Below are 24,039 nucleotides of genomic sequence, written 5' to 3'. Positions count from 1 at the left end.
TATTTCTCAGAGACAAGTTAAGTTTAAGTAAAGCCCTTATCTCAAGGACTTTCCCCCCTAAAACAATGTTTATTTATAAAGGGGGATAATGAGCAATGTTTATTTATAAGTAATAGGAGACATTATGTAAATTGCCATCAAGGCAATAAAGTTTTCAATTTCCTAAGTTAGAGCCTCCAGAGGAGCTGGTGCCAAGAGAAGGAGACTGACCCTGGGTGTGCCTCAGAGCTGGCACCTGGTGGGAGGAAGGGGAAATGCTTTCCTTGATTTGCCTCAAAAGTCATTTAAAAGGACCACTCAGTTATCATTCATTTGTTAAATTATTTTTCCCACTCTTCTGTAATTAAATTAAAAGTATTTTCATTTTTTTTTCCTTTCATTTTTAAAAGACAGTTTACTTCCCTTCACACTTTGGAGCCATGCTCAGAAGAGGGTTTCTTATGAGCATGAAAAATGCAATTTCTTATTTCTTGTACTCCTCCCAGTCTTTAATTGAACAATGAATGATCCCATGTTATTTTCACCCCTTCATAAGAAAGGACAGTGTGTATATAGGTATAGACGAGTTTAGATGCATACTGATACTTATATAGTTCTAAATCAGGAGCAAGTGTTTAATGGCTTAATTGTAAATCCAGGGATACTACTCTGATCTCCATTAATTAACATGAAGGAAGAATTGGACTGATAATGCCCTTTATAATCAGTGCTTGTAGCAAGAACTCTTTCCTGATCAACTTCTGTCAGTAAGAGATCAGGAATGACATGTGAAAGAGTGTTCAGAGTCTTTAACTAGAACTAAAATCCCAAGTACAAATTTAGATGCCACTCCATATTGTCACAATTATCCAGGTAATTCAAGTCCAAATCCACTCATTATGTAGCTCAGTTCCCTTAAACAAGCATTTAGCAACCACTTGCTGATCTGTAAAGCATTAGAGATAGAAACCAAGACTTAAAACAGTTCCTTCCATAAAAAAGCTGTAGTGTAGGATACTATAAATGCAAAGGAAACATTAAAAATATACAAACGAATATAAATACTTTGCAAATCAATTCCAAGGAAAAAACTCTAATAACTGGCATAGGAAGGAGATGTCATTGTGTAAGGGTTTGGTTTTGAAGGGAGGCTGGTATTATAAGGCACCACAGCAAATGGAAGTACACTCAAAACAGGTGGACTGCCCTTGCACAGATATGGTGACCATCCGAATTATCTAGTTACCAATTATATTTTTTATTTAATTTAATTTTTTTCTTACAATAATCATGTTATTTCCCTCCCTCTCCTCCACTCACCCTTCCCACAGCTGACACTCAATTTCACTGGGTATTACTTGTGTCCTTGATCAGAACCTATTTCCATGTTGCTGTTTGCACTAGGATGTTCATTTAGAGTCTATTTAGAGTCATCCCCAACCATATCCCCTTGATCCATGTATTCAAGCAGTTGTTTTTCTTCATTGTTTCTACTCCCACAGTTTCCCCTTTGAATGTGGATAATGTTCTTTCTCATAGATCTCTCTGGGTTGTTCAGGATCACTGCATTGCCATTAATGGAGAAGTTCATTATGTTTGATTGTACCACAGTGTATCAGTCTCTGTGTACAATGTTCTCCTGGTTCTGCTCCTCTCACTCTGCATCACTTCCTGGAGGTTGTTCCAGTCTCCATGGAATTCCTCCAGTTCATTATTCCTTTCAGCACAATAGTATTCCATCACCAACAGATACCACAATTTGTTCAGCCATTCCCCAATTGAAGGGCAGCCCCTCATTTTCCAGTTTTGGGCCACCACAAAGAGCGCAGCTATGAATATTCTTGTACAAGTCTTTTTCCTTATTATCTCTTTGGGGTACAAACTCAGCAGTGCTATGGCTGGATCAAAGGGCAGAAAGTCTTATAGAGCCCTTTGGGTATAGTTCCAAATTGCCCTCCAGAATGGTTGGATCAATTCACAACTCCACCAACAATGCATTAATGTCCTGACTTTGTCACACCCCCTTCAGCATTCATTCTAGTTACCAATTATTGAAGAAAACAGTTTAATTTTAAATACATTTTATTGAAATCTTTTGTTGCTATTTTTATCATCTAAATGTCTTCCTTTGACCTTTCCTTTCCCCTTTTAGAGTCATTCAACATAACAAATTATAAGAAAATAAGAGAGAGAAGAAGAAAAGAGAAAAAAATCCCCCAAATCTTTAAATATGTGCAATGAAACTATATAACAAACTTGCACCCCCCATACTTCTCCAAAGAGATGGTGTGGAGGTACCTTCTCATATGTCTTCTTTGTAGTTGTGTTTCTTCTTTATAATCTTTTGTAATTCTTCCCATTTATATTCTTATAATTATTATGTATATTTGGATCTGCTCACTTCACTCAATCTATTTATTTCAATCTTTCCATGTTTTTCTATATTTCTCTGGCATTTCTTATAGCACAGTAATATACTATTATATTAACAACTTGTTTGGTCATTCCTCAATATTTGGATATCTATTTCATTTGGAATTCTACGTTATCACAAAGTTCTACTATAAGTCCTTTGGTGTTTAAGGGGACTTTCCTTTTATTGATGGACTCCTTTGGTTTTAAACCTAGTAATGGAATTTTTAGTCAAAGGGGATAGACAGTTTAGTGATCTAGATAATTCCAAATCGTTTTCCACAATGACAGTACAGATCCACCACCAAGTACCTGAGGCAGGATTTAAACACAAGTCTTCTTGACTCTGAGCCCAGTACTCTATCCACTCTGTCATTTAGCTAAAACTCTAGGTATTCCACAGCATTTAGTCCATAATTAGGCATAGACTAACCAGGCAGACTGAAATAAAAAGAAAAAAGAGCATAAGTATGAACAATATAAATAGAAAATATAAAAGAGAAGACAGTTCAACTTCTTTGTTATATACTGGAGTCTATCATCTATTCTTATTTGGTATGCTTTTATTTACAGTAAATGTGTTTCTTTTCCAAGGGTCCAGTCTTGAGGACAGTGATAGAGAATCTCAGACACATACTCTCTGGCATGTAATATAAAAAAACTGAGAAATGGTTTCAACTATATGTTTCACCTTTCATAATATGATGAAATAAAGTCAATGCCTTGGAGTGTTTTGTCTACAGAGGATAACAAAACAAAATACTCTCTACTCAGAAGGCTCTATCCCACTAAGAACACACATCCTAGACTATTCTTCTCATGGAAAAACCTGGAGACACATGTCCAGAGCAAAAAATGGCAATAGGATAATCAGGAAATGCATTTCCAGATTATTTTAAAGAAGTTCTTAGTCTTGAAGTACTTTGGCGAGCTCAAGCTTTCAAAGCACACAACTGTTTTACAAGAACATCTTTCTAACACCAAGGCAAAGTGTTCTAGTTCATCTGCATAAAAGCAATTTATGAGGACCAGTATTTTATTAGCATCTTTGGGAGAGATAGAGAAGATAGACTACCTATTCTAAGAAAAATATAATATAGTTGGGAAGGCAATAATAACAGCTCATATTTTTATAGCACTTTTAAGGCTCACAAAGCCATTTTCTCACAATGAACTTGAGAGGTAGGAGGTACAAGTAGAGTTGTTCCTTTTTCACAGATATAAATCTAAGGCTCAGGGTTTTGTATTATTCTCCTGAACCATACAGCCTGTAACTGGTAGATTCTGATCAAATAGATTATTTTAACTCCAAATACAGGGCTCTTTTTTTTTTCTCAGCAACAACCAATAAAAGACAAATCTAAATTCTAAGCCATTCAATAATAAGAGCTATGGGGGTTCAGTGAGCAAAAAATGAATCAGCATTGACATTTAGTAATGAGTCTCTGGACAATCTGGGGATTGAATTAGGCATTGTATGAGTAACCCAGTTAAGTGATTGGTAGAAGGAAGACTACTATAGTCTAAGGACAGCAGTAGGAAATGAAATTGGCAAAATAAAGTGAAGCCAGATTATAAAAAGCATTTGAATTCCAGGTGAAGGAGTTGTGATTAGATGCAAAATTGAATTGAAGGTTTTTGAGGGTAACAAAGGAAACAATATTCTTTGGCAAAGAAAACAGACATGCTTACCCGGAGTCCCACAGCCTAGATAATCAGGTAAAAATGATTTTCAAGTGTACTTTTGGCTTCAATTCATATTGGCATGGATAAAGCCCTTCACTCTTCTTAGTCTCAGTTTACTCATCTATTAGTTACCCATAATAATATGGGCTTTAACAATGTCAAAGGTTTGTTGAAAAGAAAGCACTTTATAAACCTTACAGTACTATATAAATTGAGTTATAATGATTATTTTAAGCTTGCTGTGCAAAGGCAATTGATAATAAAAAATAATTCTGGCCCTACATAACTCACTTTGGAGATACCTCCAAGAAATATTTAGCATTTCAGTCATGTCCCAGTGTTCACATTTTGCATTTGGTCATCATTTTGATTTGAAAAAAATGGCTTATGGTTCTTATGAACTCTTTTGATTCATGAAGGTCTTAAATAGACTATTAAGATGCTACCCCCAAAGACAATTTGATAACTGGAATGACTCTTCTTTCATTTCTTCTTTCCTTCAATCCTTCATTCATTTTTATTGCCTCTAAGTATTTATTTTTTGGATTATAAATAGTAGACATGTTATATGTAACCATATTGAATTTAAGGGGATTAATATCAGGGACAAAAGAAGTTAAGGGGGAGGGGGGGAATTAGGTGCCTCAGTGGATTGAGAGACAGGCCTAGAGAGAGGAGGTCCTAGGTTCAAATTTGACCTAGCTGTGTGATCCTGGGCAAGCCACTAACCCTCATTGCCTAGTCCTCATGGCTTTTCTGCCTTAGAATCTAAGAAGAAAGGTAAGGGTTTAAAAATATATATATATATATATATATATATATTGATTCTAAGACGGAAAGTAAGGATTTAAAAAATTAAAAATAGAAAAATAAAGAAGTTAAAAAACTCTTCTGCTCTTTCAAAGAAATTAGCAAAAATATGCTCTCTAAGTTAATGCTTATTTGGCAAGTGTTAATAACATACTACATAACTTAAAAGTAATAAAGTCTGATAACTTATTTGGACAAGTGGGATTTTCTAAAGGACATAACACAGTTGCCCCAAGATGATGGGAAGGTTGCTGGAATTTGGCTGTTTCCATTGTTTCTCTGAGGACTGCGATGACTTCTGATGTCTCAAAATCTCCAGTTTATGGAAGGCAGTGCTGTCTCCTTAGCAGCAGCATCCTTTCACAATTGTGCATCTTTTTCAAGGGATGATTCAAGTTCAGTTGTTCTCACTTAGAAAGGAAAAGATATTACTTCTCAAATCAGTGATCATTGAAGTCTTGCCTCCTTCCATTCAAGTTTTGGGGAGCACTATTTAAACAGAAGTCGCAGGGCACAGCTCATGAACCAATTCATCTGTTGAGAAGTTTGGCCTTGGACACATTCAACAGCTCTCACTTGTCTTAGGGATGGCAAACTATATTCTGTACAGAGGCCAGTACTGAGTGATTTCTCATAACTAACACAATACTGACCTAATTAGAGAATGTTGGGCATATCATTATAGATGATAATGATTAATATGATAAGGAACATGTAAAAAGCTAATAAAAAATTTATGGTAAGATATATCACAAAGTTTACAAGAAGAGTTGGGGGCATAAAATTAAAATTAATATATAACAATTTCAAATATTATATTTTATAAGATTTATTAACAATCACTAGAAGTAACAAAATAAAAAGATAACAAAATAAAACCATATACCCATGGCTAATCTACCTGTTCAAACAGCCAGCTCCACCAAAGTTGTGACCCAGGAAGCAAAGAGAGCTAGCCACAGAAGACCACCAATTTATCCCCTATCTACATCAGCATGTAACAACAGGAAGTCAGTGGGATCCTAGGAAATGTAGTTCAAAGGCACAAGATTTCCAATTACACAGGGTAAAATAGTTAAATATTTATATTTTAATTGATTACCCAAGATTTTTAAAATGACTGATCTTTTTCAAAGAAAACTACTTACTGTTGTTATGAAAGCCTAAAGAGTTACAATAACATTTATATGCTTAGTGCAGTGTCCAGAAAATATAAGCTAGGGGATATAACATCAAAATAAGGACAACTGGATTTAAGTAGTAGTCCCAATATCTCTCAATTGCACAACCATGAGGAAGGTTGTTTTGCCTATCTGAGTTTCATTGGTCACCATATATCTAATATTTGAATAGAATCCCTCAGGATTACTCTGAGGAAAGTGACTGAACTCAACCTATATCGCAGCACGGCTATGATGTCATCAATATGTACATTTCCTTTATCAGTACAGATTACAACTCATTTATTTGTTTTTATCTCATAGCATGTTAACTATATTCTGCCATAGGTTATTTGTAGAGGACAAAGAGTGATTTTTAATCCTAAAAGTGTTATAGAGGGTTTAGTTATCATTTGCCTCCAAAAATTTCCATGGACAGCTTGCCTTATGTCTTCTTCCACGTGGTCAATTTTTTGTCCCTGGGTTTCTGAAAAATGATTATGTTGGCTAAAATCTTTGTTTAAATTGACACAGTTTTATGCCAAAATTATTTTAAAGAGAAGAATCCTTTGTAGTTTTATGTATGCAAGTCTTTTTTGGGATACAAAACACATATATACATACATAGCCACACACAGAGAAATGATAAATATATCATATACTAAGTGAGAATAGTTAAGTTCCAAAAGGAACTCAGATGAAGACTTCCTTACTGTGGCCTGAGGTGGTACTGAAAGGCTTCCTGGAGAGGAGATTTAGACTGGACCTCAATGGATGGGAGTATGGAGAGTGAGTCAGTCAACAAGCCTTTAAGTGACTATTATGTACTAGGAACTGTGCTAGACACTGAGTGTACAAAGAAAGGAGAAAGACAGCCCTTTTTCTCAAGGAACAAACAGTATAATAGAGCAGGCAATATAGAAACAGCTATATTCAGACAACATGTTTACAGGATAAATCGTAGAAAATCTGCAGAGGGAAGACACTAATGAAAAAGAGAGAAGGCATTCTCCATAGCAGGAATGGCTTGGGGCATTTTTGGAAGACAGTAAAACTACACAGTATGAGTAGACTAGCAACAGAAGTCCCCAGAACCACAGTCATAAGCTTTGTTTCTATTCCCACATGCATCTTCTCCCTTCGGGTTGTTATATCTAAGGAGCAGTGAATTATGAGGACATTTATGGAATATTTAAGATTTATGGAAAGTTTTAAAAAATCTCATTTTTGTGCAGCCTGTGATTTCATAATACATGACCTACTCATCTATATTTCATACTAAGATATATATCATTATTATTGCTATTATTGGGAAAAATTACAAAAAAGATTCATTATACCCTGGAGGCTCAAGTTAAATAAATATATTACCAAACCATGTATGGATCACAATCAGCGGATGTCATAATGTGGTCTCTTCTTGATATCATAATTTAGTTCTCCCTCCTCACATACACTTTTCATCTTTTAATGGTAACTTAAATCAAAGTCACTTGTCAAGCAATAAGTTATCCCATAACCCAGGTATATAGTAATATGGAATCCTCTAGAATAGTTTACTGTAACCAAATGAAATTTGAAAGTATTCTCAGGTTTACACTAACCAGTCCCCAGACTTGAGCCAGCATGATGAGGGTTCTCAACGGATGCTATTTATTTAAGAGGAGAGAGATTGGAATTATACTACAATGTCAGTAGAGTCAGCCTGGGCAAAGTAGAGGGTTAGAAAGCAGGAACATTCAATTAGAGTCCTTAATCAGCCATTATCAAGTTCTGTGAACTTTGGCAAGTTTGATAAATTCTCTGTGCCTCAATTTCATCATCTGTAAATAAAGAAGTCGAACAAAAATTAAGCTCTCTGTTGATTTCAGCATATGAGTTCATGTTTCTAAAATGATTAAAAGAGGCAACTAAGCTTCCTTCCTAATAGTGTTAAAACAAGTGTCGCATGACTGTACATCTTTTCAAAATTAAAATTCTCAGGTAATTTTTATACAGTTCACAATTTATCAAATGTGTTTCAGGAAGCCTAAGACAATTTTGATCAAACTGGTGTAATAGAAAATGTCCTGTCCCTAAATTGAGAGCTATTCAAAATTCTTGTATTTAACACATTCAATAAATTAAGGATAAATAATGAATTAAAATAATTGTTATCACCTATAGCTTTAGGGAAAAGAGAGGATGCAGATGATTGGAAACTCCTGTAGAAAGGACAATATTTTTGGCTTCGTTAATCCATCAGACTAATGGAGGTGTTATACCTTCATGCCTTCTGGGAAATATGTAAAAGATACATGTCTTGACTCTACAGGTGCTAAGATGAAGAAAAGTTCAGAAATGGTTGTGGGTAACATCCTTTGATCAACTGGAGACAGTGTTAGGAGAATATAATGGATATGTTTCAAAGACATGAGCAAATAAATATTCCCCATGGACCTGAGAATTCCTGACTGTAAGGAACTCTAACTGAGGAAATCGCTTCTAGAAATTCTGTTTAGAACATTATTTCTCATGTAGAGTCTTAGAGAATTATCTGGAGCAATGAGAATTGAAGTCAACTACTAAAGATCAAACAGGGGGCAGCTGGGTAGGGTCAGTGGATAGTCAAGACTAGAAATGGGAGGTCCTGGGTTCATATCAGACCTCAGACACTTCCTAGTTGTGTGACCCTGGGCCAGTCACTTAACCCCAATTGCCTAGCCCTTATTGCTCTTCTGCCTTGGAGCCAATACATAGTACAGATTACAAGGCATAAGGTAAGGGTTTAAACAAACAAACAAACAAACAAATAAATGAATAAATAAATAAATAAAGTTCAAACAGCATGGTATGTGTGAAAGGTAGGAGGTGAACCTAGACTTTCTAGAATCTGACGTCAGCAAATTAGACAAAGCACATATACTATTATCCAATACACATCTCAACCAAACATTTTCTTGTATTTTCCCTATGCAAACTCCTTAAGACAAAGGAATAAGAGGCATCTGAAGAATCTGAGAGCAGAATAATTATTGAATAGAGCAAAGGAGGACTTTTACAAACAATAGCAATGCATCAAAGGGTTGTTCATTTCAGCTTTATGTAAACCCCTGAATATTTCTGTATTAGTGTTACTTTTCCTCTTTCATTTTATTACATTTGCCAAATGAAATTAAACCGAAAAGAATTACATATGTGACCACTGTTGCCATCCTCGGTCTTACTTTTTCTTCTTCCTCTACTGAGAAAGTCACCTAAAAGTATCAGTCATGAACAGTCAGAGAAAAGATATGGATCAGAGAAAGGAAAGGTGAATTTGATTATGATAAAGCTAAGGGTAAAATACAGGTCAGAGTTGAAGTTATTAACCTAGACCAGAGGACATGGACGATATTCAAAGACTGAATAAGGAAGTCAAGATCAATATTCAGCAATCTAAAACAGGACACAAAGCAGAGAAATGACCAAGCTGTCTTGGGGGGGTTGGGGGGTGGGGGGGATGATTTGTGCAGCAGTGCTAAGATAGGTAGTAATCCAAAGACAAGACCACAGACTGAGAGGTCCTGTAGTGCTAAAGTCTCAGTTTCCAAGCAAGGGAGGAAGAAATGGGAATGGAATAGAATTAGGGCATTTTAAGACTGGTAAAAGTCAGGTAGAAAAACTAGGTGGCACAGTTGGTAGAGTAGCAATTATGGAGTCAGAAGACTCATCTTCCTGATTTCAAATGTGACTTCAGACATTTACTAGGTACATGACCCTGGGCAAGTCACTTACCTTTGTTTGTCTCAGTTCCTCATTGGTAAAATAAGGAAATGGCAAGTCACTCCAGTATCTTTTCCAAGAAAATCCCAGATGGGAGTCATGAATCTGAATGAATGATTGGATAATTGCAATCAGGTGGTTTCAAGAAATATAGCCAGTTTATTATACTGAATCTTTCAATGTCACTCTAGTATAGAGCTGGGATAGTGACTTTTCAAGAGTTGAGCCTGAGGACATTTGTAATTGCAGCAGAAACCTCTGATTGGAAGCAGAAAAGCCATAAGTATTCAGAGGGGGTGTGCAAAAAAACAAAATCCCATTGGGAAATGGCTAAATAAATCATGGTATATGAATGTAATAGAATATGATGATTGTAAAAAATGAATAATTCAGAGAACTCAAAGAATTACATGAACTGATAGAAAGTGAAATAATCACAAGAAAAAATATATACTCAATGACTTAATAGGAAAGTGATAAATATTAAACTTGTGATTTCATTGACATAAGGAGCTCCCAAATGAAGAAATTACCTTTACTAGTATACTTCAGCAGTGTTTCTGCAATTTATGTTAGAGTAATGCCTAGAATTTTGAAAGATTAAAGGACTTGTCCAGGATCACATAGCCATCAGGTGCCAGAAGTGACACTTTGAACTTGGGTTTTCCTGGCTTCCAGAACAACTCCCTATCTACTCTGTATTCTAATATAAATGGGAAAATTAGAAAAAGAAATGTGAATATTCTATAATTATAGCAAACCAGTTTATACCTGAAGAAGTTAGAAAATTCACCTCTATGCCTTTGTTGAGTTTCAAGACCAAGCATTGAACATCTCATCATGTTCACTGAAATATTTTTTTCTCTTTAATATTGCTTTGAGGAAGGGAAAGGAATAATTTCAGTATGAAGACAATCTAGTATAAACATCTGATATTTTAAATTTTTTAAATAAAATATATTAATAAACTGAGGCTACCATCTTGAAATATGGGGAATCTACCTGAGAGGCAAGATGCAAATAGTAGTATTCAGATTAGAAATAAGCTTGGTACCAAAATCAAAACCATAATCCAATGGAAGACTGAAAAATTATGTCCAATATCAGGCTACAGGGATCAGTTTTGGTATAATAAAATGAAGATATTTATTCTACATAATGTCCTCAATTCCCTGCTCTCAGCAAATAAATCTATTGAATGCATTTTTTTACCTAGATTAAGAAAATGAGCTTTACTTTCCACCTCCCTCTCTAAATTAAATATGTCTAGACCATTAATATGACCAAAAACAAGTGACATCTGTAGACCTCAGTTTCCTCATCCAGAAAACAAATTTTTAGGTCCCTTCAGATTCTAACTTTTTGAAAGTTCTTGTTCCCACCTCCTACGTTATTCTCCACAGAAACATTGTCTCTAAATAAGTAGTATTTACTTAACCAATTTAAAGACTATGAGCTGGAACTTCAGAATTGTTTGAATTCACACTTCTTTAAATATTTGGTATTATTTATCATTTTTTTATGATTTGGATTTCTTCTCTTGAGAGCAGCCTTTTCCTATCTGAATATTTATCAATAGGGTAGTTATTCATATTCTTATGAGTTTACATCAGTTCCTTATATATAACAGAAATGGGACCTTTTTCTGAAAAAAATAAATTGAATTTTTCTATAGTTAACTATTTGCATTTTAATTTGAGCTACAACTGAAGTTTATTTTTAAAAATTGTAAGCTTTATGTAATCAAAATTCTGAATTTTATCTTTTGTAATCTGTCACATATTTTGTAATAAACATCTTCTCTATCCAGTGGACCCTTGGCACGCAAGTTTAATTCATTCCATTGCCAAGCTTGTAACTCAATTTGCTTGTGTGTCAAATGAAATTTCACCATTTAAATTAATGGAAATGTAATTAATCCAATACAGCTCCCCAAAAAACACATGAATTTTTTGTTTTATTTGCTTTTAAATATGAAAATGTACCTTACAAATAACAAATAAATATATTTATGAATGATAAGAAAGAATGTAAAGAAAGAAATGTCCTTATAAAATGGTATTTACCTTCAAGTTTGGCAAAGTTGCTAGCATAGAACATTTTCATTTTGTGCACTATCACTTAACATAATTTACTCTCTACACCTGTAACATTACATTTAATAGCAAAATTGACCTTACACATTACTTATGATATGTAACTATATTGCTAAACTTAATTGCTATTTTTTTATTTTACTTAATTATCATCATTTTCTTCATTGAATTTTGGCTGCTCTGCCACACTTTCCTCCATTTCACTTAGAAGCTGTTTCAACGAGAAAATCTTTCCATGGAAGTTTGTTTCTTCCTCCCTTTCAGAAGTTTTCATTATATGTGAAACAAGTGTCATCACAGGGCTCCAGCACATGACCTGGTGCAACTTTTTCTGGGTGTGTCTTCAATGAACTGTTTAATTTTTTCCCAAATCTTTAACATTCCTATAATCTCACTTGTACTGATTACCACATCCACCTTGGCTTCCTCCCCACTAATTTCCGGCAAAACCTCTATATGTTGCTGCTGCTTTAACTCCTTCAATTCCTCCATCATCAGGGTCATGGTTAAAAGTTAAGAAATTTGCCCAAAAAACTGATAATAAAGACAAAAATAAAGAAGAAAACCAAAGCAAGTCAATGCAGGTACTCACAGGGTCAGATAAACACTGAATTAAAGGAGACAGCCTCGGTGACTTGTGAAACCAAATGTTTGGCAAGCTACCTAGTGGAGGATGACAGAAACTGGTGATTTAAAGCAAAAATCCCTATTGTGACCACTCTTATCTCAAATAGCTCGTGACTTAAGGTGCTTCTGTATCTAGGTATCACTGTACATAATTAAGAAAATTAATTCATTCCTTGGGCCTTTAATTTATGATGTGGTCCTTTATATCTACGACACATATCCATTTTGAGCTTATTTTATTATAGAGTGCAATTTGCTGGTCTAAATCTAATTTCTGCCAGACCGCTATTTAGTTTTCTTATATTTTGAGCATCAAATAATGAAGCTTTACCCTAATATCTGTAGCCTTTAGATATATCACACACTAGATTATTGTATTTATTTTTATATACTCTTTCTCTAACCTGTTCCATTCACTAACCTCCCTATTTTTTAACTAATAGTAAATAATTTGGGCAATTTGAGATCTGGTACGGCTAGCCTTGCTTCTGGTCCACTTTTTACAAATTTATTATTTCTCTGGAGACTGTTGAGCTTTTATTTCTCTGAACAAATTTAGTTATTATTTTTCTGCATCTATAAAGTAGTACTTAGGTAGATTGGTTTGGAACTGAATTTGTAAATTAACCAAGGTAATATTGTCATTTTTATTGTATTGGCTCTGCCTACCATATCTTTATTGCCTTTCATTGTTTTATGAGGCAATAGTGCTCATAATCTTTCTCATCCTCTTCCACAGTGTTTAAAATATGATTGTGCATTTTAAATTGGCATTTAGAGCATGTTAGGAGAGGGAAAATAATAGCTACCCTGATTACCTCACAGAGTTGGGTGAACTATATCATATGAATTAAAACAAAATAATAATCCTAAAAGCTGCCATTAATATGAAAGAGATACAAGGACAAAAATAAAGATATTTCCTGTTCTAAAATTTTATTCTTCTTGAAGGAAAAACATATGTGTGTATCGATATAAAATAAAATGTGTTAAGTAAATACAAAGCTAAATTTTAGGGAAAGTGTGAAGGTCAGGAAAGGCTTCAGGTTGAAGATGCTGTGTTGAGCTTTGAATCAAATGGGGATTCTGAAAGGTGAAGATGAGGAAAAGCATTCTGGGAATGGTGAGTTGCCCATCAGAGACACAGAAGTGGAAGACAGTATGGCAAGTACAGGGAATAATTAGGCCAGTTTATTGAAGGATAAAGTGCACTGGGTAGAGTAAAGTGGAGTCAGACTAAAAAGATTTTAAAAGACAAACTGTGATGGGCTTTAAATGACAGGAGGCTCCATCTTTATTTTTAGATGCAATAGGTACCATTAATTCTTTTTGAGCCGGAGTAGGACAAATTCCAAATTAATCTTTAAGGATATCAATTTCACAGCTCTATGGATGATAAATTGGAGAGATGATGGTATAATTTCATTATTATTTGGCCATTAGGAATGACAAGTTAGTAGGTCTTTGGAATACCTATTATGTACCCAAGATGATTGCTAAGTGAGGTGGAAATATATAAACTCTTCCCCTCCTTTCAATACCCTTCTTTGAGGTCAACATACCTTATTTAATTTAACCACACTACTACCCCACATGAACACTTTATTGGTTGCTGTTGTTCAGTCATTTCATACAAGTTTGACTCTATGATCCAATTTAAGGTTTTCTTGGCAGAGATACTGAAGTGCTTCTCAGGCTCAATTTACAGATGAAGAAACTGAGGCAAACAGGATTAAGTGACTTGCTCAGGATCTCACAGCTAGTACGTGTCTGAGCTTGGATTTGAACTCAGGAAAAGGAGACTTTTGGACTCCAGGTTTGTTGTCCTATCCACTGCACCACCTAGCTGCCCCTGAATGCTTTACTTCATTCAAACTATTCTCACTGCTTCTGAAATAAATTCTATTTCTTTATTATTATTATTTAAATTTAATCTTCCATCTTGGAGCCAATATTGTGTATTGGTTTCAAGGCAGAAGAGTGGCAAGGGATAGGCAATGAGGGTTAAGTGACTTGCCCAGGATCACACAGCTGTGAAGTGTCTGAGGCCAGATTTGAACCTAGGACCTTCCATCTCTAGGCCTGGTTTTCTACCTAGCTTCCCCTTGAGGTATCTTCTGAGATTTTGTGAACATGAATATTCTGGGGTCAGTGAGGAGAAATGCATGAAGAGTTCTGCCTGGGAAGAGTGAGAAATAAGGTTGTTTCAGGAGGATGCACTCAGCTGCAGAAGGGCACCGAAAGGTTCTTAGAGATGTTTATGCTTGATAGGGTAGACAAGGAAATTATTGTAAGTCTTTGCAGAAAGTAATAGCAAGAAATAACTTGTCTTTTAGTAGGATTGGGCCAGCAGTGATGTTCAGGATGGATTAGGGAGTGAGAGATTAGCGTCAGCAGGGCAGTCGTGGTAGTAATTCAGGTATGAGGTATGGCTTCTTCAAACACATCCACTTGGAAATTGTTTACAGGTTTAAACATTAATTAAGTGACAATACACTAGAACTTTACAGGTAGGAAATGATAAAGGAACTTGTTTCCCTCTACCACACTTGCAGGCATACACATCAGTCTTCCGTACCCATATTCCATTTAGTGAACGCTCACTGGATGCAATGGAGTACAGATGACATAGTTAAGTAATAAGGCAAGATGGGTCATAAGCCCGTTTGGGGGGTGATTATTGTATGCCTCAGGTGGTATAACAAGGCAAAAAGCTGAAGGCTCGGGAACTTTAACTACCTGAAAAGTGTCATAATTTCCCCAAACTGCCCTGCCTGTCATGTTTCACTGCTATTTTGAAATGGGATTTATAAATTAAAAATAAGGCAAGGAACGCAGGGTTCTGCATTATGGACACAGGCTTGACATTAATGGTATCCAAGAAGAACCTTCCATTAGACCGTGCTCAGAGTTCTAAAGCCAAAATTCTGGGGATTATTGAAAATTACATATTGAAAAGCAGATGTGATTTTTCAGAGGAAAAGGACACCAGTGAACCTGAAATGTTTACTAGCTTACTTCTAATTTTTTTCTAACTATATAAAGACCAAGATTATTCTCTAAGTCCATATAATAAAAATTAGCCTGGAATTCCTAGGCTATTTCTATATCCACTTTCATTAAAAACAAACAAGTAAAACTAGTTAAGTCAGGGTGAGATAAGGATCATAATTTGAGACAAAAATTCCATTCAATTTTACATAATAATAAAGTACCTATTGTGGGTCTAACACATTTTGTTGTGATGAAATTGTCTTTGCCTCTACAGAGTCTGCATGGGAAAAGAGAGCCATAATAGATAAAATAACTTTAAAATAAATTCATATAGAGCATGAGAGGACCAGCATAGTGTCTAGGATTCTAAGGCAGTTTCTTGAGCTGGGATACATGCATTTCTTTTATTTTTTTTACTAATAATTGGTTTCGTTCATGAGCATATATATTTCATTTTACATAATTAAAAGCATCATTTCAGGAAGCATTATTCTGCCCTTCAGCTTTACTCTCCCAGCTTAGATGTTCCTAACAAAACTAAAAGGTTAAGATCCCCAGTGCTTAGATAAAAGTCCTGACCAACTGGGAAGATGAGGAAAAGCTTCCGAGTTGGACTTTAAAGGATGAGTAAGAACTCAGCAAGTGAGGATGTGGTGGAAGAGCATTCTAGGCACAGGGCATGGTGAGAGCCTAGTTAGTTACTCATGTGGAAAAGATGAATCATAGAGATAATTGTGATCTCATGCATGTATATATGTGTGTGTATGTGTGTGTGTGTGTGTCTTGCAAAGTCCATACTTGTCCTCCTGAGGCTCCAAACTCTCCATAATCTAACACCTCTCCAGTTTTTTCAGTGACTACTCCACAATACCCAAATATTCTTATTAACTCCATCTTCCAGGGTACCTTGTCTATTTGCTATCTCTATCAAACCTCACGCAATGGGTCTTCAATGACTGTGGTCCCTTTAACTCAGTTGATAAACCTTTGTATTTATCAGGCACTGGACAAGTGTTGGAATAGCAAAGAAAGGGAAAGAACAGTCTCCCTACCCTCATAAAGGTCACATTATAATAGGAGATGCAAAACATAAATAACTTTTTTATAAACAAAGTATACAAAGCATAAGATAGAAGGTACTCTGAGTCAGGGAAAGCAAGAAAATCTAGGAGGATCAGAAAAAGCCTAGTGCAGTTTGAGACTTGGATTTTTTTTAAGAAAAAAAATGTATTGATTTCCTCTTGTTCAGAAAATACCAAATAGGGTCAGGAAGTGTCAGATATGACTGAAATAAACAAAATGTAGGGAAGTAAGATCTAATGACTAGAAAAGTAGGAAGTGGCAAGATAGGAAAAATTCTAAGTGCTAATTTTTCATTTCTTTCCATACACCTAAATCTCACTTATCATTTAAGACTTTGAATTCTATCCAATTCCTGCATGAAACCTTTTATGGCTACTTTAGCCTCAGCTGGTCTTTCCCACTTGGTATCTGTCCTATAAGCTAGTGCATAATGATGTTTTCCTCTTCCATTAAAATTCTACTCTGGTATCTCATTGCACACAGTGGTAATTGATTTCTTGAAGACTAACAGTAAAATGAAAACTTGAGCAAAGACTATCTTGACTACCAGAACAAGATAGTCATCAACAGTAAGCCGCCTTCTTGATATTACCTGATAACTATCATGCAGATAAGTAAAATGGCAGTCAACTGAAAGTATCATTTCCATGACCCAAGATGATATCCAATCAGAACACACTTTTGAAGAATCATCTGTAGATACATAACCCAGGAATGGAGGACAGTAGAGTTCATGGAATCATGGAATTGAGGATCTTTGGGCATGCTACGATTGAATTCTCAAGCTTCATAAATGAAGAAATCAGAAATCAAGACCAGAGAGTTGAAGCGATTGGCTCAATATCCCACAGGTAGTAATAAGATATAAGAATAAGAATGCGGGTCCTCCCACTCTAAAACAAATGTACTTTTCACTATAAGTGGGAACAATTTTTTCAAGTTCTGTCAAGTTATCAAGAATATCTACCCAGCAAGGGGAAAGGAATAGGCAAGGTCCAAAGAATCAAGTTCAGGCAATGAATACAAAGTAAGCTACTTAGATATCTTAAATGACTGATTGTATTATTTTATCTAGTCAGCTGCAACACTTTAAGGATCAATTATTCTTTCATATTGGGCCAGAGAATGTGTGTGCACCTCTCTACTTTGTTATACCAATTGACTGAAAAGATTCTAGCCTGGACCTACTCAGCAGTTCTGTGTCTATTATTTGAATACTAGCCCTACTAAGTGCAAAGAGGCTCGTCATTCAAAGGGCAATTATCATTTGATAAATTGACTTTCAACCCATTAAATCATGAATTAGTCTACTAATTTTTTAAGATTTTGTGATCCTTATTGGTGAAGGATGGAAGAAGAGATCTTAATGCTATCTAATTGTTTCTTGTGTGTTGTCTTTTCTCTTCTTCTATACAGTAAGCTCTCTGAAAGCAGAGACCTAGTTCTTTTTTCTTCTGTCTTCCCCATGACTTCTTAGTACCATGTTATAAACTAACCACATGACTTTAACAAGTAGCTTAACTTCCCTAGGCACTTGGGATGCATTTATTATTTTTCTATATAAGCAAGACCTTAATAGATTTTCTTTACTTGTCCTGGGAACATGGAAGCCTGTTGCCTCATTCCAGTGACAAGCAGGGAATGTCAAACTTCAAGATGGCTTAATCAATTATTTACATAGGATGAAATCTGGTGTTGACATGTCATTCCAGTTGGACTTGTTAGGCAGAAAGTCATCACAACAGGGTTTGTCACAGGCAAGCATGACTCTATTTGAATTGGAAAAGGAGCCCACATGCTGCCTGCATTCATGGATAGCAGAGCCAGCTGGTATAATATGGGATAATATGGAGCTCTGGGCAGCAAAGTGTGGGGTATAAGCTAGAGACATCATTAGAATCCTATGTATCACTGCATGTGAACAGGGTAGGGACTAGACATGTGGATTTCCTGGGGGTGACAATATTCCTATCAATACAGGTTGATACCTTTTTCTGCAATGTATAGTTTCAGAGAATTAATAAGCATCACTAGCATTTACATAACATCTATTATTATCTAGGCACTAGGATAAACCCTTTAAAAATATTTTTTGTATTTGATCCTTCAACAACCCTGAAAGATAGATGCTGTTATTTTTTCTCATTTTCCAATTGAGAAAACTGAAGCAAACAGAGATGAACTTGCCCAGGTTTGCACAGGTAGTAACTGAAGTCACATTTGAACTCAAGTCTTCTGGAATTAAGGTTCAAGACTCTGTTGACTCTATCCACCTAATTATTGTAGTTATCTAGAGCAATGAGAAATTGTGACTTGCCAAGGGTCATGCACCTAGTATATGTCAGAAGCAAGATTTGAATCCAGGTCTTCCTGGCTTCAAGGTTGACTCTACCCTAAGCTGTCTCATACATATGAGATAAGGATGATTTAAAAGATCCTTTCTCCATGTTTATTGTGGATTGCCTCCTATGTAGCTACAAGTGGAACTGTTTGACACCTTTATTTTGAATTGAAACCACAGGCTTTATTTTTTATTGAAAATTTTCATTTAATTAATTAATTTAGAGCATTTTTCCATGGTTACAGGATTCATGTTCTTTCCCTCTCCTCCCACCCCCCCCCATAGCTGACACACAATTCCAATGGGTTTTTACATGTGTCCTTGATCAAAACCTATTTCCATGTCATTGATGTTTGCATTAGGATGTTCATTTAGACAGTCTACATCCCCAGCCATATCCCCTCGACCCATGTAATCAAGCAGCTGTTTTTCTTCTATGTTTCTACTCCCACAGTTCTTCCTCTGAATGGAAACCACAGGTTTTCTAAGATTGAAAGGCAATCTGTAGTCATGATGGTGGAATTGATAGAGTGAGGGCAACACTACAAATATGCTAAATGTTTGGTAAATTGTGTTGAGAGACAACATGGTAGGGCACCTCAGCCTCAGAATACCTCCCCCATTGACCCTTTCAATGAGACTGAAATCTTTATGCCATTCACCCCTCTGGGTTAGAATTAAAAATCAGAACTAAAATAAGCCTTAGAAGCAGTTAGCCCCATTCAGATCCACAGTAAAGTATAGGAAGGCCATCTAGGACAGGTGAAATCAATCAAATCAAGTCAATGAGATGTAATGAAAAATGCATATCATTAGGAGACAGGGCACTGGCCCCTCTTAGTCAGTCCCATGTATACCACTTTATGACCTTGGACAAGTATTATCCTTCCTCTTATGCTCTTTCCCCCATTGGTGTGGTAAGGGAATTGTTCCTTCTCTCTCCTATTTTACTAGTCTGCAGTTTGATGAAATCATGAAATATTCACTGAGCATTGCTTATTCAGTGCTTTCAATGTGCTTGTAGCCTACTTGGGCAAGCAAGACTTAAAACACATATGAAAAGAAAAATAACAAAACAAAAATAAAAACAACAGTTTAAAAATAAGAGAAGAGATGTGACGAGGGAATATGGACTGCATGTCTAAATGAACAGTCAAGACAATATCTAGCTCAGGTTAGTAGGTTTCAGGTTTGGAAGTTTGAAAGTGCCAAAGAAGGCTTTTTAATTTAATGTGTTCAATGATGATGAGACGTTATCTGAGGCCAAGTGAGATGAAGTATCTTACTCAAGAGAGCAGAATTATTAGAGAAAAAAACTGAATCCTGATCTCTGGCTTCAGAGTTAAATACTGAAGGGTTAAGGAATAGCTAGGTAGCTCAATGGCTTGAGAGTCAGCCCTAGAGATAAGAGGTTGTGGGTTCAAATTTGACCTCAGAAACATCCTGCTGTGTGTCTATGGGCAAGTCACTTGACCCCCATTGCCTTGCCCTTACCACTCTTCTGACTTGGAGCTAATACACAGTATTGATTTTAAGATGAAAGGTAAGGGTTAAAAAAAAGTAAGGTATGATAAAGGAATAATTCCCCATGGACAGTGATTTATTCATAAAGGAGACATGAAACTAATAGCAATTAAATTAAAAATTAAATAAAAAACTCTATTATTAATTAATGTATAAAATTAACTTTACCTCTTCCCCCCTTAAGACTCCAATGGTACTAGACCAAAAAATATATTCTCTAAGAAATTTATCAGAACGTCTCACCTAGAATCCCCTCCTTTGTCTCTATCACAGTCAATCTTATATTTATTTCTACATACCAGTATTGTATATCAAGAGAAATTCAGTGAGTCAACAAGTATTTTATTAAGCACTATATGCCGGGTGGCATGCTAAATTATATATATATATATATATATGCATATATATATATATAATACATATATATATGTGTGTGTGTGTGTGTGTGTGTCTATAATTGCTTTCATAGGGTAAATAGAAGATAAGCTTAGAGAGAAGGAACTAAGGGAAATCTGTAAATGGGAGAAATGAGAAAAGCTTCCTACAATATGCGAAATTTGAACTGTTTTCAAGGAAGCCAGGAGATGGTAATGGGAAAGAAAAGCTGAAAGCCAGTGAAGACTTGGATACAGAAGGTGGAGTAAGTATGGCGTGTGTGAGGAAATGCAGGAAGACCTGTGTCCTCAATGATAGATTTTATGAAAGGAATCAAATGTAATGACTGGAGACTTGGAAAAAGACTATGGTTTTAAAAGATAAATTTTTTGTTGTTCAGTCATTTTCCAGTCATGTCCAATTCTTCCTGACCTAGGGCCTAGCCCTTTCCATACTTCTACCTTGGAACCAATACACAGTACTGATTCAAAGACAGAAAATTAGGGTCTAAAAAAAGAAAGAAATCTATAATTCTTGAGGAGAGGGATTATTTCATTTCTGTCTTTTTATCCCCTAGGACCTGGCACATTGTCTTATACATAGGAAGCCACTTAATAAATGTTTGTTGAATGGCTAATTGAGAAGAATGAGAGATGAAGGTGGGGAGCCATTATCTATGAAGACAGTTATCTTTACATTGTTATAATTTTAAGGAGATTCACTTTACATTAATCCTATGTGTGTCACTTGGCAATTTCAACCCATTACTTCTAGCTCTGCCTGTGGTGAAAAATCAACACAAGCCCTGATCCCTTTTACACATGATTATCCTTCATATACTTAAAGATAGCACTATGTTGCCCCCAAGTCTTATCTTCTTCAGGTGAAACATCCTAGGTTTACTTACTTGATGCCAAGATTACATTTACTTGAGGATTTTGCCATTAGAGCTTCCCTCTTCTAGATTCTCAAGTTCTTTAATTTCTTTAAATGGGGCTTCTTACCTGACCTGTGTTTCTTTATTTTTATTTTATTTATCTTGCTTCAGAAATGATCTATTCAAAGGAGATTATACATTTCCCAAGTCCTGACCAATACAGCCAGGTTTTGATTAGGGCAAATAATGAATCCTGGAAAGTGGTTGGAATATTTGAATATTCACAGTATATTTCCATTGGGCTGGAACCAATTACCACATCTCATCTAATTATATCTTTGAATACCTTGAATTTGAATATATGGGATCACTTCACAGGATTTATTATTCACACTATTTGGAACCTAGAGGTATGTCTTTCATTAAATGAAACTTTTACTGTAGCCAAAGACTAGAGAAGATTTGTGGCTACCATAGCTTGTGTTGCACACTAAAGTCTTTCAGATGAATGAGTGGAAGAATGGATATGCATGGATGCATTCCTGCATGCATGGAAAAGCATTCATTAAGTGCCAACTTTGTGCAAAGTACTCTAGTAAGTTCTGGGTTACAGGTATAAAAAATATTACTGCTCTCAAGGAACTTACATTCTAATAGGGCAATAAATGCACACAGTGAAGTGGTATCTGGGGACAATTATTTTGGTGTGAAAAAGCCAAGTCAACCTCCATGGAAATAGATTGATAGGTTCTTTCCAGTAGGATTAAGAGCTTTTATTTGATTATCACTTCTGAGCTGGAGTGTTGGTGGTGACTTGAGGAAAGAATGTTTGAAGTTGCAGGGAATGTAATTAGAGAATGATCACGTTTTAGAGAGAAGCAGAACAGGAGTCAGTTGAGATACAGTGGTCCATGAGAATTACTATTCCAGACAGTGTTGATCCCAGGGTATAAGTACCAGTTACATTTCTTTCTTGGCAGGTTTCCCCCCCCTGTCCCCCTTCTATATGTGGATTTCATTTTTTTAGTCCAAATATATAGGACTTTATACTTCTCCCTGCTATGCTTCATCTTATTCTTTTTGGTCCAAAATAGTAGTGTATTGAGATTTTTTTTTGGATACTAAATCATCCATTGTGTTGCCTATAACTCCTAGCTTTTGTTTCATATACATATTTAATCACCATGATATGATTTGTCATTAAATTAAAAAGAAATTAAAAGTTTAAGGTCACATATCCTTGAAACATTCCAATACAGAACTTCCAAGTTGGCAGGTTTTAGTGGCAGGGAGTAAGATCAGTTGGTGAGAAATGTCAATAAGAACTCTTATCTCTGCCCAGCTTTCATATTTCAAAAGAATTATTATGTTCTAAAGTATTAAAAAGCATGCTTTGAAATTAATATTTAAAGTAATTTCTCCTAATATGGTAGTTTAAGCTACTCTACAAGCTTTTTTCTAGAAATCTATTTATGTTCTGAAGAGATTGTTCCCATTAATTGCTGCTGTTGCTAAAGTGGATATATTATTAATAATAGCCCCAAAATAACTATGCATATGCTGGAGAAACTAAAATATTCTAAGGTGACTGGAATTTAAATTTGTTTTTTCTCTTTCTTTATATTTACCATTCCAGATATTATTGGACTTTTCAACAATTCTATTATTTCCTTGTGGGATCAAATAAGGAATTTAAAAGGGATAATTTGGTAAATACCAAATAATTTTCATGAGAGATTTTCTTCTGTGAATTCAATGTCGAATTGAAATCATTTGTTCTGTATATGATAAGAAAATCTTGAGTAATATATAATACATTTTTTCTCTCCTCTCTACTTTGAGATTAAAATATCTCATTATTCTGGGGTTGTGTATAAATATAGACAAAGCACAAAAAGCCTGCAAATGATCAAAAGGTGTAAAAAGAATGAGTCTGAAAGTGTGGAAGAAAAAAACTAATGTACCTTTGGCATACTCTTTTGGGATAACTACTAAGTTAGCCCCTTGCTAGGGAGTTCTTGCAACGGAGTATCTACTCCAAACAAAACTTATCTGATATCTATTAAACACCTATTATGTACACTTCAATTTTTGAAGTGATGATGATGTAAGAAATATGAAAGAGTCTTTGTTAAGAAGGAGCTTCCATTCTATTAGGGGATATAGTATAAAATAGATTACTATAATAGAAAGTAAGGAATGGCAGGAGGAAAGGAGAAACCATACAATGAGGTCTGCAAATATTTGAATAAGGAAAGGAGGTAGTACTTCCATCTGGGAGAGATCCAAGACGTTATCCCATGGCTTCTCTGCTAAACCTTAAGGGAAGAT

Source organism: Monodelphis domestica, chromosome 4 (assembly GCF_027887165.1).
Source record: "Monodelphis domestica isolate mMonDom1 chromosome 4, mMonDom1.pri, whole genome shotgun sequence".
Classification (NCBI taxonomy): domain Eukaryota; kingdom Metazoa; phylum Chordata; class Mammalia; order Didelphimorphia; family Didelphidae; genus Monodelphis; species Monodelphis domestica.
The sequence above is the reverse complement of the archived record's forward strand: the minus strand, read 5'-3'. Positions refer to the sequence as shown.